This window comes from Apodemus sylvaticus, chromosome 13, assembly GCF_947179515.1.
Source record: "Apodemus sylvaticus chromosome 13, mApoSyl1.1, whole genome shotgun sequence".
Lineage (NCBI taxonomy): Eukaryota > Metazoa > Chordata > Mammalia > Rodentia > Muridae > Apodemus > Apodemus sylvaticus.
The window spans coordinates 46448734-46462933 of NC_067484.1; the positions used below are offsets into that span (position 1 = coordinate 46448734).

At 38.3% G+C, this 14200-nt stretch overlaps 1 pseudogene; it reads right to left on the bottom strand.

The window, feature by feature from the left end:
- Positions 1 to 2499: 2499 nt before the first annotated feature.
- The window catches only part of LOC127663643 (40S ribosomal protein S25-like), an 84441-nt pseudogene continuing 72740 nt past the window's right edge, over positions 2500 to 14200 (bottom strand).

The window sequence follows — 14200 nt, forward strand, 5'->3', positions numbered from 1 at the left end:
ATTCAATAGATGGTTATAGATGCATAGGGAAGGAATGGAATGAAACGATCAAGTAGGGGTCTGGAGAGAAGAAGAAAAAAGGAAGGGAGTACAGAAAGAAAACCTAAAGTTTATGAGTCATTTGAGGGTAGCATGAAAATATAATATAGTAGAATATTTGTAAAATCTATACATATGTGAGGATCAAAATCGAGAACTCTCCCATCAAATCATGGGGGAGATAGAGCCCCAACTAGATATCAATTGTATCTAATTGAGGCTTCTTGTGCTTGGAATGAGTGACATCTAATTGATGCCCAAAGGGTTTCCATGTGAACACCTGAATACCTCAGCCTCTGGTTATTCTCCGCACACTGAAGCTAAGCTCCCATTGCTGAAGACAACACTTGCCCAATTCATAGAACATGGAGAAATAGAGCTGGGCTTTCATAGAGCCTTTAACCCTATGTGCTAGCATCTTTGGTTTGGAAAGGTACTTTGCATGCTACTAAGGAAGAAACTTAAACAGCAGATTATATCCCTCTGATTTATAATAGTGGCCCAACTCTAAAATATGCTAGTGTAATCTAGCACAGAGTTTGTGGGAGTCAACAAGCAAGCCCGCTTTGCAAGATGAAACCAATAGCCAAGACAGCTTGGGTAACAAAAAACCTGAGACTAGATAGCTCAGAGAGATAGGCTAAAATAAATTACTACTGTTCTGCTAAAGGAATGTGGTCATAAAATGACTCCTGATGACTCTTATACTCATAGATAAATGTCTTGCCCAACCATTGTCAAAGAAGCTTTATCCTGCAACAAATGATAGTAAATACAGCAACCTATATACAGCCAGACAATGTGCAAAGATCGACAGAGTTTAAATCGCTCAACACTAAGTGGGATGTCTCCATCAAATCCCTCTCCTCACAGCTCAGAGAACCCTGTGGAAATGGTAGTGGAAAGAGTATAAGAGGCAGAGGGCGGGCATGGAGGACACTAAAGAAAGAAGCCCTTCTAAAGGACTAATACACACGTGAACTCAGAGACTGAGGCAGCATGCACAAGGTCCACGTGGTACTGCATTGCTTAGGGACCCAGAGCTGAAAGGAGAGGGGAACTCATGCTCGCATCCCTAACCCAGAGCATGTCTCCAACTGATAATCACTTACAAATGAAAATGGAGTTGTCTCTAAGGGAGTCTCACTGTACAAACAAATTTCTTTTAAGAGCAGTCTGTGTGCAGAGTAATAGTTGTTCAATAGAAAACAAACTCAAAGGCATCTTTGAGCATTCCTTGTCTCATTATCATCTCAAGTTCTGTTTTGTCTTTTAAATTTTATCTTGTTATTAAACATTACAATTTTCATTTGTTTCATTTATATATAATCTACTTTTTTCTCTTTCCTTTTTAAACCTTATAGGTCCTTTACATATATATCCTGACTTGCAGTTTAGTGTTTCTATGTAATTCCTAAGTATAGGAATGAAAGGGTCTCTGAGGCCCTATCGCTTTCTTGTACCTTTTCTTAGCCTTATTTCCTTCTGTTGTTTTGTTTTACCATTTTGTTTTGTTTTGTTTTGTTTTATGTGTGTTTGCTTTTTATTCAAATGTTTATTATTTTTTATTAATATTTTATTTTGTTATTATCCCTTACAAGCTGTTTGTTTTCTAATGAGAGACTGGATGAGAATCTGGATGAAAAGGGAAGTGGGAAGGACCTCAGCAAAGTAGATGAAAGAGAAACTGTGATCAGAATATAACACATGAATTTTCCCCTATATCAATAAGGGAAAATATTTTTTAAAAGAAGTGTGTTGTATTTTTATTATTTGCATTCCATTAAGAATAAAAGCTTTTCTGTATATTCCTTCTGTTTCTGCAATGCCTAATGCAATACAGAAAAATCCATTCAAAATGTGGTGAGCTCATGGGCAGAATTACTGATATACATGTATATCAGTATGATATACATGATGAATTGCCATAAGAGACATTCAACATTCAATCAGATATAAGACAAAGAATGGTTCTCTAGCTTATCCTATGAAATGTATAAAATATACACATGCAACCCCCTGTGCTCTCTGTCTCTGTCTCTGTCTCTCTGTCTCTCTCTTTCCTCTCTCTCTCTCTCTTCCCCCCCCCCCCTCTCTCTCTCTCTCTCTCTCTCTCTCACACACACACACACACACACACACACACACACAGTATTAATTGCTTTAATTTAATTCTGGGTAGTGGTGGGGTGCACCTTTAATCTGAGCACTTGGGAGACAGTAGATAATGGATCTCTGGGTTCAAGATCAGCCTGTTCTATACAGTGAGTTCCAGGAAAGCCAGGACTACACAGAGAAACCCTGTGTTAAACAAATAAATACATAAATTATCAAATAAATAAATATGTAAAAGTCCTGCTTTAGTTTTAATATATTTAATACAATAAAATGCTTCATGAGATGATTTTTTATTTAATAAAGCTCTATTTTTTCCAAATATATAGCTGATTAAACCCCTGTTCATGCATCTTTACCCTCAGCTGGGGCATCTGCACCCTTTGTGGTTTTGGTATAAATTATGTGGGCTCTGTTCTTTCAAACCAGCTTGATAAGTCTATTGCTAAGTAACTCCTGAGGGGCATTCGGGCCAATGAACCATGAATCTTCAGTTTCTCGGGGACCACAGCTGGAGTAATCAATTCATGGTTGAGAACTTCCTTACAGTTTGTTGGAAGAAGCATTGCCAAACAGGAATAGATTGCTAAGCTTTGCTTGTTGACCAATCTTGTTGGCCTTGCCTGTGCATTTGATTACTGGGTCTTTCTCTTTCTTGGGCAACTTTCCAGCATTTTTTATTTTTGTAATGCTTGGGAGAATTTGTAAAGCTTGGGAGAATTTGTAATGCTTGGGAGAATTTGTAAAGCTGGGAGAATGACAGTGACTACCAGTTCACTGTAGCCTTGATGATGTTGGGTAATAGCAACAACCACAACCCCACAAACCCAAACACCCATGAGATTGTAAGAAAAAAAACCTGAATATCTGAGTATGTACATTGAAACATGTAGCACACTATGTGCATTTTAAATATCCTTTAAAATCTGTGCCAGAGAATAACTGTGCAAGATAATGAAAGAGGAGATAAGAGAGCTAAGAGAAGACTAATAGTAAGTAACCAAAGTAGGAGGAAACATGATTCCTTCATTTTTGTAAACAATCTGCACTTCTTTAACCAGATAATCTATACATGTATATGTGTTGAAAGTAGGCTATAAAGTTTTCTAACAGAAGTGTTTTGTGATGAACGTGTAGAAATATATAAATATAGAACATTAGCTGTGTATATTTCCTAATTAAGCTATTGTGAATAACTATTCTGTTTTTCTTCATTTATATTTTATAGCTAGTCTATAGGGTGAATGCATTACTGGAACAAATAGAGGTTTTCAGGAGAAAATGGGAAGGACCAGATGCAGATATTTATAGCATCTACTGCTCAGTAGAAGATGAAATAACACATAGAGAACACACTTTTTTTTTAACCAGGAGCTCTGTGTACATTTCATTAAATCCTCGTGGTAATCTCTTAGATTTGTACAGTTATCTCCATAAGCCAAAACCCTCAGTGGGGTGTGAATATGGAACGATGAAATAATGTGTTGGGATTTAAACCCTTTATCTCCCTGTTTTTAAAACCAATTGATTTTAAAATGCCTTAGCAACCCTATACTATGTGCCCTCGCCTCAGCATAAGCAGTCTCATGCAGACATTTACCAGCAAGCGTGCAAATCACTTGTTCCACCTGTTTATTGTTCTGGAAACTGGGTCAGCACCTCTGTGTCCAACTGATACCATGGCTCACAAGAACACAACTGCCATCCAGCTGGCATCAATGTACCCACGTTCTTACACTGGATCCCACTGTTCTCCAGTTCCTGTGGTTTGGGAACTCTATTCTGTGCTCTTATCTCAGCAGTAAATCTGTGGCTTCATTCTTCACAGCAGTAGGCTCCAGGTGAGGCACACACACACACACACACACTAAAAATCCCTCTTCTCTCCAAAAATCTGACACTGGATGAAGTCCTTATTTGTCATCTCTGTACTGAGTAGATTTTTGTCATATCCTTCTTACCTAAAGAAAAGTGACCTATGAATGAGGAAAGCAGGGCTGTGGGTAGAATTAGAAGGCAATGTTCCTATTATTTTCAGTGCAGTTGGTCCTCAATTTCGATGCTTCCAAGATTTGTCCCACTAACCCTTTCAAAGAAAAATCACTTTCCTAAAGTCAGTATATCAAAATAAAAGTACGGATTGGAGAAGACAAATCAAGCTTCAACCTCTTTCTGCCATAAAAGAAAAAAGTGCTATAAAAGTGCAGGTGTCTTCTAGTTTGAGGACTCTAAAACAAACTGATTTGTCACCAGTATCCTAGAGTATAATGGATTTATTTCATTTGAAAGAGAAAAGCATCCATTCCTCCACTGAGGGACATCTGGGTTCTTTCCAGCTTCTGGCTATTATAAATAAAGCTGCTATGAACATAGTGGAGCATGTGTCCTTATTGCATGCTGGGGAATCCTCTGGGTATATGCCTAGGAGTGGTATAACAGGGTCATCTGGAAGTGTCATGCTCAGTTTTCTGAGGAACCATCAGACTGATTTCCAGAGTGGTTGTACCAGCTTGCAATCTCACCAGCAGTGGAGGAGTGTTCCTCTTTCTCCACATCCTCGCCAACACCTGCTGTCTCCTGAGTTTTTAATCTTAGTCATTCTGACTTGTGTGAGGTGAAATCTCAGGGTTGTTTTGATTTGCATTTCCCTAATGACTAATGATGTTGAGCATTTCTTAAGGTGCTTCTCAACAATTTGAAAATTTTCAGATGAAAATTCTTTGTTTAGCTCTGTACCCCATTTTAATAGGGTTATTTGTCTCTCTGGAGTCCAACTTCTTGAGTTCTTTGTATATATTGGATATTAGCCCTCTGTCAGATATAGGGTTGGTGAGGATCTTTTCCCAATTTGTTGGATGCCGTTTTATCAGATTGACAGTGCCCTTTGCCTTACAGAAAATTTGAAATTTTTTGATGCCCCTTTTGTCAATTATTGATCTTAGAGCATAAAAAAAAGAAAACCTTTGGCTGACAACAGCTGTAGGTGTGGGGTGGCTGTGAGCGTAGGTGAATATGGAGCCTGAGACATTGACATGGGAACCTCACACATTCTCGCAGTGTTGATCTAACCCCAGAAAGTCTGGGGTTCCAAGCAGAAGAGGTGTGGAGCTGTCTCCAGAACCACACAACAGAGTTGATTTGTTTTTGTCTTTTTTGTTTAAATTGTAAATGATCTTATAATGTTTGAAGTGATTTTATGATTTTGTATTGGGCCACATTCATACCTATCCTGGGTACATGTAGTTCATAGGCTTGCGTTTGGACACACCTGAGCCATTGCTGGGGAGGGTGAATGGCTTGGTCTTTACAGGAGATTCCCTGTACCATAGTCGCTCTAAGCCAATGGCCCTTGTAATCCTCACAATAAAACTGTGGAATGGAAAAAATGAAAAAGAAAGAAAGAGAAAAGCATGGTGCCTTTCACACTTATTCTACAAAAAGATTAAACACATGCTTAACAAGGGTCTTGCTTACCAGATGCATAAATTTACAGTCCATTGTGTTGTCACCTCTACCTTTGCTAGGGTTGTCTCTACATCAGAGAGTTTCCTTAATATATGCTTGTCTTTCAAAATCAGATTTCCTGTCTGATCATTTCTGATGAGGGTTACCAAAGGAGACCTCTGCCATGTCTACCTATATCAGATTTCATTCGCATTAATCCAGAGTGTGCATCTGAAACCTTATGTGTATAAAGTATATAATAAACATTAGGCATGGACCCTTCCCAGATAATTTCTATAGCAATTTAAAATTTTAACCTAGACATCTTGTAAGCTTCATTTGTTTGCTGTTATAGCTTTTAAATAATCTGTCTTCAAATAGTCTAAAATCATTGCTTTTTCCTAAAGGAAAACAACTAAATTAGATTCTGCATAAAATATTTCAAGTAGTCATTTTTCATCCTTTCTTTTATATCTGTTTCCCTACACCAACCCCCAACACCATATGTTTCTGTTCAGCACTCCCTAAAGGGCTGTGCAGCTTGTACATTCTGGTTGTTCTCCTGGACCACTCTCTTTGTGAGTATAAAACAAGCTTTGGACTTCAATGCACTTTTTCTTCATTCTGTTATTTCTCTCCAAATGAGTCGCTGACTTCCTTCCAAATTTAGCACAATTCATACTTAAAGCAAACCATGCTGCCTCACTGGCCTTCAGAAGCTCATGCCTGTTTTACATTGCAAAATTCACTTAGTACATCTATCTCTAAGAGTCCCCAAGTGATTCCAAAGTAGTTCAAATGTCCAAGTTCGACATCTTCTCTGAGGCAAACAATCAGGCAGGCAGGTAAGAAGAAAGGGAGAGAAAGAAAGAAAGAAAGAAAGAAAGAAAGAAAGAAAGAAAGAAAGAAAGAAAGAAAGAAAGAAAGAAAGAAAGAAAGAAAGGTAGAAAGAAAGGAAGGGAGGAAGGGAGAGAGAGGAAGGGAGAGAGAGGAAGGGAGGGGGGAGAGAGAAGGGAGGGAGGGAGGAAGGGAGGGAAGAAAGGAAGGAGGGAGGGAAGAAGGAAGGAAGAAAAGTTAGAACAAGAAAAAAGAAAACCCTTATTTTTGATCCATGTAAAATACAAACAAAATTGCACTAGTCCAACACACACTGACATAGCATAAACATCTCTATTCTCAAAAGATGAAATGAAGGCATAGGAAGGAAAAAAAGGAACAAATGATTAAACCATAGCAGGATTGCTGGGCGATGGTGGCGCATGCCTGTAATCCCAGCACTCTGGGAGGCAGAGGCAGGTGGATTTCTGGTTTTGAGGCCAGCCTGGTCTACAGAGCAAAAAAACAAACAAAAAACCCAAACCAATCCAAACAAAACGGAAAAAAAAAAAAGCAGGATTAGCAATAGATCCATAGTCAAAACATGGGGCAATTAGAAGAAAGACTTGTAATTTAAGGGGTTCTAGCAACTTTTTCTTTGTAGTCTTGGTGTCTACAGCCTAAAAGGGTTGACTCTGAACTTCTTAAGCAAACTGTTCAAAGAGCTAGCCTCTCTAATTTTCTGTGATTATTTTCACTGCATCTCTAGTTTCACTCATATCTTCATAATTTGTCCTCTCAATTGCTTGCTAAAATCTATGTGACCTGGCTACATATACCTTGGTTTCCATTCTTTCCTTTGAAATCATGGTGATTACCTACACAATCCTCCAAATCTTGGGTTCTACATCTTGGAACATTAACACCATCTAGACAACCAAGGATTCTGAAAATGCACAGCATTCTATGGAGCTCTGTTCCATTGGGGAAGCCTGCCTCTTCTTCTGCCATCAGTCTTTTAGTGCTACTTCTTTGTATCCTAGATGCCAGAATTGTAAATGTCATTTTATTTCCTCAGATGAAGGGATGAGATGAGAGCTATATGCAAGCTGTGTGAATTCATGCCTTGGGATGAGCCAACTCTGTTATAACTATTCATAGGCCTAGGGGTAAAAGCTTCTAGTCTCTGTACAATCTAATCTTCCACGCTGACTGCTTCAATACTGATTTTCTCAGCTTGGGACTAAATTGTTCTGCCTGGCCTCATTCTAAATTGGCAATGTGTTCTAATCTTCTGGATTCTCATGCTCTGGCAAATTCATTCTTACCCTTTGTCTAGCTTATTCTCTCTGTAACCTGTCTCTGTAAAACTCTTCCAGTAAATCTGAAACACACACACACACACACACACACACATCACCTACCACAACGCCTTTTTCCCTCTGCTTTTAAGTAGCCTCTCTTCCTTTGCTGTTCTCATGTCAGCTGAGAGTATCCTATCTCTGACCGTCAAATCTCTGACTTCTGTCAAATGTTTCTCTGATCCATCAGTTTGCCCATGACTGCTTCCTTTTACAAACTAAGCTTACATTCTTTATTAGGGGTTAAAAGCGTGTAGCAAAGCCATGTCTTATTCTAGCCAAATTATACTGTAATTCAGGGCATGTTCATATTCTTGCTGGACCATATCTTTCTACATGATCCCCTGTTGGGGCAGCCATGTTTCTGGATTAAACTCCTTCTGCACAGAATGGCTGAGTGTCTTTCCTGCTATCTTTTGTATTGTCACACTCCAAGGAGCAATAGCTGATTTTCGTGGGACTCTTCTAAGCATTCAGTGCTTTACGGCACTAACTTTCATCCAAACTTTAATACTTAAAACTCTTCTGACCTATTTATCTCAAGTGTTTCACTGTAAATATGAATACAAGAAACTGCATAGGCTTGCTTCTCTGTCTTCCTAACTGTAAAGCATCATGGTATTGATAAATAGTTATTTGCCAAATTGTGATACAGCAAATTCTAGTCTACTTCTCAAAGGGTCATTGCCTAACATCTGAAACCACATGAGCCTGGATTCCTACTTGCCATCCTCTGCCCTTCTCCTCATTCATTACACGGTTCTTCCTACCTGATTTTCCAAATCCTTGCAAAGTTTAAAGAAAACATCTGTATGTTGTATGAGAGCATCACTTGTCAATAAAGATCTAGCCAATGTGCTGAGGAGTAAATAGGAGGTGGAAATTCTTTTAGTACAGAATGAGAAACTCTTGAGAGAGAGTCAGGTGCTAGAAGAGATTTGCCCTGAACTCTGAGAAGACAGAGTGATGAATCTGAGAAGAGGTAAGTAGGCATGTGGCACTCATAAAGTAGAATAAATGGCTTAATTCGGTTATTAGCTAGTTGGGGAACAAGCCCAAGCTTTGGCCGAGGCCTGTATTCGTATATAACTTAGTCTCAGAGTCATTATTTTGGGAACTAGGGTGTGGGTGGAAAAGTCTACGGTTACAAAACAGCAATTTCCAAAGACTTGTAAATTATGGTCTCAGGTAGTTACAGCAGGCATTTCACTTCTCCAGGACCACTATTCTGGAGTACAGGTGTTAATCATATGCATCCCTGAAAAACTTCCCAGAATAAAATAATGATAAGTATCTAGAATAACAGTGTAACTGTGTTTTAGTTAGGGTTTCTATTGCTGGGATGAAACTCCATGACCAAAAAGCAAGTTGTGGAGGAAAGAAAGGGTTATACAGCTAACACTTCCAGATTATAGTCCATCACTGGGGGAAATCAGGATGGAAACTCAGGCAGGCCTGGACCTGGAGGCAGGAGCTGGCGCAGAGGCCATGGAGGGGTCTTGCTTACTCACTTGCTCCTCAAGGCTTATTCATCTTGCTTTCTCATAGAAACCAGGACCACCAGCCCAGGGGTGGCACCCCTGCCAATGGTCTGGGCCCTCCCCCACTGATCACTAATAGAGAAAACAGCTGGATCCCATAGAAGCATTCATTTAACTAAGACTCCTTCCTTCCTTCCTTCCTTCCTTCCTTCCTTCCTTCCTTCCTTCCTTCCTTCCTTCCTTCCTTCCTTCCTTCCTTATGACTCTAACTTGTGTTAACATAAACTCAGCCAGTAAAACTGGTGTTTTCTAAAATTGTTGAATTAATATAAAAACAAAAACTAGCCTTCTTTTAACTGACCATATTCTTCCTCTGAAGCATTTGTAGTAGCACAGGTTCTGGGATGAGGATATAAGTTTAAATGCTAATAAGTATAAAATAAGCCTGATGACTCTAATGGGAGCATGAGGAGGAGTCAATATTTGTTTTATATACCCAAGACTGCCTCAGTAATTTATATACTCATTAAAATGTTATTGTATTATATGAAAGATGCTTCAAGCACTTGGCTACAATACTGAATTATATGAAGCACAAAACTATACACAACTATCTGACTGCTGCAGAAGTAGAATTCTGTGCTGTAAAGATTGAGAACTCTGAGCCAATACACAGCATTATTTGCATAATACATTTCCCAACTGATACAAATGCTACCTCTTTAAAATGTATTCACTTGTAATGTGAGGAGCAAGTAATGGTCACATTAAGTAAATGTTTGTTATCCAAGGAAATTGTAAATTAAAGTTAATCTTTTATTAACATGAAAAACACACAATCAAATGAACACATCACAGAAGAACTAACCATAGATGGTGAGAGTTTTAGAAATATGTATCCTATCTTTATTAGCTTGCTTGTTTCTATTTTATATTCTAAGCAGGGCAACGTAGACACTATTAGAACCCTTCAATATAAATGGTTTAATTTAGGATTTCAGCACTGGCTTTGGAATCAATAAAATCCATGATTCCTGAATTAAAAATAGCTAAGTCAATACACTAAATTGTTAAAATATTTCCTATATTCAATAAATTGAAGTGCATTGAAAAGAATAGGACAGTTTTTCTTCTACCTCTTTTGCTAAAAATGTAAATTTGTTTTATATACATGTGTGTGTGTGTGTGTGTGTGTGTGTGTGTGTGTGTGATGGAGATAAAATATATTGAATAGTCCTTCCATCTCTTCATTTTATCTCCTTTCACTATTATGTTAGTATAATGTACAATGTAGATTATCCAGAAACCAATCTAATTGCATAGAATTCTTCATTGCAGATACCAGGAACAAAGATACACACACACATACACACACACACACAGAAACACACATTCCTGTATGTACTCATGCAAAGACATACACAGCCACACATGTGCACGCAAACATGGACAAACATATACAAACTGTAATTACATATTTTTCCAATATTTATTTTAACACATGGGTCAGAAAAGAGGAAAGTATTGGAAATTTTGCATAAACAATTTTAAAGTAATTTTATTTGCTATTAAAATATAATTAATTTTATTTTATAATTTACATTCAAGTTTGGCAATTTACCAAATAATCACTTTTGTAAGATTCTTTAAAGAAAAAAGAAAATTTGTCACTATACTTTAGACATCTTTGGTTTGAGTACCTTATGACAATGACATTATTGATCAACTTTTTAGAAGTCAGAATGCTAATTACAATATGGATGTTTGTGATATAATAGTGGACTAATTGGTATTTTATAATACATACTTATAATATAATTACTTAATAATATGCAGTTTAAGTTAAAACAATTCAAGTGCTTCTGCCAAAATTAAAATTGCTTATAGTAAAAGTCCTAATATATTTTTTATTCGATATAATTTATTTACATTTCAAATGATTTCCCCTTTTCTAGCCCCCCCACTCCCCGATAGTCCCGTAAGCCCCCTTCTCTTCCCCTGTCCTCCCTCCCACCCCTTCCCACTTCCCAGTTCTGGTTTTGCCGAATACTGTTTCACTGAGTCTTTCCAGAACCAGGGGCCACTCCTCCTTTCTTCTTGTATCTCATTTGATGTGTGGATTATGTTTTGGGTATTCCAGTTTTCTAGGTTAATAACCACTTATTAGTGAGTGCATACCATGATTCACCTTTTGAGTCTGGGTTACCTCACTTAGTATGATGTTCTCTAGCTCCATCCATTTGCCTAAGAATTTCATGAATTCATTGTTTCTAATGGCTGAATAGTACTCCCATTGTGTAGATATACCACATTTTTTGCATCCACTCTTCTCTTGAGGGATACCTGTGTTCTTTCCAGCATCTGGCAATTATAAATAGGGCTGCTATGAACATAGTAGAGCATGTATCCTTATTACATGGTGGGGAATTCTCTGGATATATGCCCAGGAGTCGTATAGCAGGATCTTCTGGAAGTGAGGTGCCCAGTTTTCAGAGGAACCGCCAGACTGCTTTTCAGAGTGGTTGTACCAATTTGCAACCCCACCAGCAGTGGAGGAGTGTTCCTCTTTCTCCACACCCTCTCCAACACCTGCTGTCTCCTGAATTTTTAATCTTAGCCATTCTGACTGGTGTAAGATGAAATCTTAGGGTTGTTTTGATTTGCATTTCCCTAATGACTAATGAAGTTGAGCATTTTTTAAGATGCTTCTCTGCCATCCGAAGTTCTTCAGGTGAGAATTCATTGTTTAACTCTGTACCCCCCATTTTTTAATAGGGTTGTTCGGTTTTCTGGAGTCTAACTTCTTGAGTTCTTTATATATATTGGATATTAGCCCTCTATCTGATGTAGGGTTGGTGAAGATCTTTTCCCAATTTGTTGGTTGCCGATCTGTCCTCTTGATGGTGTCCTTTGCCTTACAGAAACTCTGTAACCTTATGAGGTCCCATTTGTCAATTCTTGCTCTTAGAGCATACGCTATTGGTGTTCTGTTCAGAAACATTCTCCCTGTACCAATGTCCTCAAGGGTCTTCCCCAGTTTCTTTTCTATTAGCTTCAGAGTGTCTGGCTTTATGTGGAGGTCCTTGATCCATTTGGAGTTGAGCTTAGTACAAGGAGACAAGGATGGATCAATTCGCATTCTTCTGCATGCTGACCTCCAGTTGAACCAGCACCATTTGTTGAAAAGGCTATCTTTTTTCCATTGGATGTTTTCAGCCTCTTTGTCAAGGATCAAGTGGCCATAGGTGTGTGGGTTCATTTCTGGATCTTCAGTCCTGTTCCATTGATCCTCCTGCCTGTCACTGTACCAATACCATGCATGCAGTTTTTAACACTATTGCTCTGTAGTATTGCTTGAGGTCAGGGATACTGATTCCCCCAGTGTTTCTTTTGTTGCTGAGAATAGTTTTAGCTATCCTGGGTTTTTTGTTGTTCCAGATGAATTTGATAATTGCTCTTTCTAACTCTGTGAAGAATTGAGTTGGGATTTTGATGGGTATTGCATTGAATCTGTATAGTGCTTTAGGCAAAATGGAAATTTTAACTATATTGATTCTACCGATCCATGAGCATGGGAGGTTTTCCCATTTTTTGAGGTCTTCTTCCATTTCCTTCTTCAGAGTCTTGAAGTTCTTGTCATACAGATCTTTCACATGTTTGGTAAGAGTCACCCCAAGATACTTTATACTGTTTGTGGCTATTGTGAAGGGGGTCATTTCCCTAATTTCTTTCTCAGCCTGCTTATCCTTTGAGTATAGGAAGGCCACTGATTTGCTGGAGTTGATTTTATAACCTGCCACTTTGCTGAAGTTGTTTATCAGCTGTAGGAGCTCTCTAGTGGAGTTCTTTGGGTCACTTAGGTAGACGATCATGTCTTCTGCAAATAATGATAGTTTGACTTCTTCCTTTCCAATTTGTATCCCTTTGACCTCCTTATGTTGTCGAATTGCCCGAGCTAGTACCTCAAGTACAATATTGAAAAGATAAGGAGAAAGGGGGCAGCCTTGTCTGGTCCCTGATTTCAGTGGGATTGCTTCAAGTTTCTCTCCATTTAGTTTGATGCTGGCTACCGGTTTGCTGTATATTGCTTTTACTATGTTTAGGTATGGGCCTTGAATTCCTGTTCTCTCCAAGACTTTAAGCATGAAGGGATGCTGAATTTTGTCAAATGCTTTTTCAGCATCCAATGAAAAGACCATGTGGTTTTGTTCTTTGAGTTTGTTTATATAGTGGATTGTATTGATGGATTTCCGTATATTGAACCAACCCTGCATTCTCGGGATAAAGCCTACTTGATCATGGTGGATGATCGTTTTGATATGTTCTTGGATTCGGTTGGCAAGAATTTTATTGAGTATTTTTGCATCGATGTTCATAAGGGAAATTGGTCTGAAGTTCTCTTTCTTTGTTGGATCTTTTTGTGGCTTTGATATCAGCATAATTGTGGCTTCGTAGAAGGAATTGGGTAGTGTTCCTTCTGTTTCTATTTTGTGGAATAGTTTGAAGAGTATTGGTGTTAACTCTTCTTTGAAGGTCTGGTAGAATTCTGCACTGAAGCCATCTGGTCCTGTCCTTTTTTTGGTTGGAAGACTTTCTATGACTCCTTCTATTTCTTTAGGTATTATGGGACTGTTTAGATGGTCTAGTTGGTCCTGATTTAATTTTGGTATTTGGTATCTGTCAAGGAAATTGTCCATTTCCTCCAGATTCTCCAGTTGTGTTGAGTACAGGCTCTTGTAGTAGGATCTGATGATTTTTTGGATTTCCTCAGTTTCCGTTGTTATATCTCCCTTTTCATTTCTAAGTTTGTTAATTTGGATACTTTCTCTGTGCCCTTTGGTCAGTCTGGCTAAGGGTTTATCTATCTTGTTGATTTTCTCAAAGAACCAGCTCCTGGTTTTGTTGATTTTTTGTATGGTTTTCTTTGTTTCTACATGATTGATT